Here is a 598-nt window from a genome sequence, read left to right on the forward strand (position 1 = left end):
GGGTCAGGAGAGGTCTGCCACGCCATGTGGTCACCTCCAGGGCAGGTGGGGATAGAACTCATGCGGAAGTGATTTAAGCTTCTTAGTGCTGTGCTTTAACCCGCTGCACCACCAGGGAGGGCCAGTTTTTTTTAAAGTCTTCTCTAAAATCATAGACTGTGGGAAATAGCTGTGTCAGCATCAGTGTGGCAAGACCACCCACTTGCCGGTTAATGGAACACAGGGTCCCAACACAGGGAAGCTGCCCAGCTGCCAGGTGCAGGCTGGGCCTTCAGCTGAGATGAGGGACACAGCACTCCACATTTACCTTAATTTCATTTTTTTCCAAGGAAATAGAACTCTCAATCTGCCTTTTCAGCCCACACCTGGAGTTAGTAAATATTACTGAATGTTAATAAAATATTCCTCATAGCCAGGCTCTGCTGTGAGTCTATCATAACACTGTTTCATTCGAAATTTGACCTAAATGCCACCATTTCCCCAGATCCTACAAAAATCCTGTCTCTCCCCTGGTCTCTCTGGTATCTGACTGTTGACTCCACTGTGAATTATCAGCTTCCTCTGCCCTGGGACATCTGTGTCTGTATCTCCTTTCCCT

The sequence above is a fragment of the Condylura cristata genome, unplaced genomic scaffold, assembly GCF_000260355.1.
Source record: "Condylura cristata isolate star-nosed mole 26May11 unplaced genomic scaffold, ConCri1.0 scaffold00035, whole genome shotgun sequence".
Taxonomy (NCBI): Eukaryota; Metazoa; Chordata; class Mammalia; order Eulipotyphla; family Talpidae; genus Condylura; species Condylura cristata.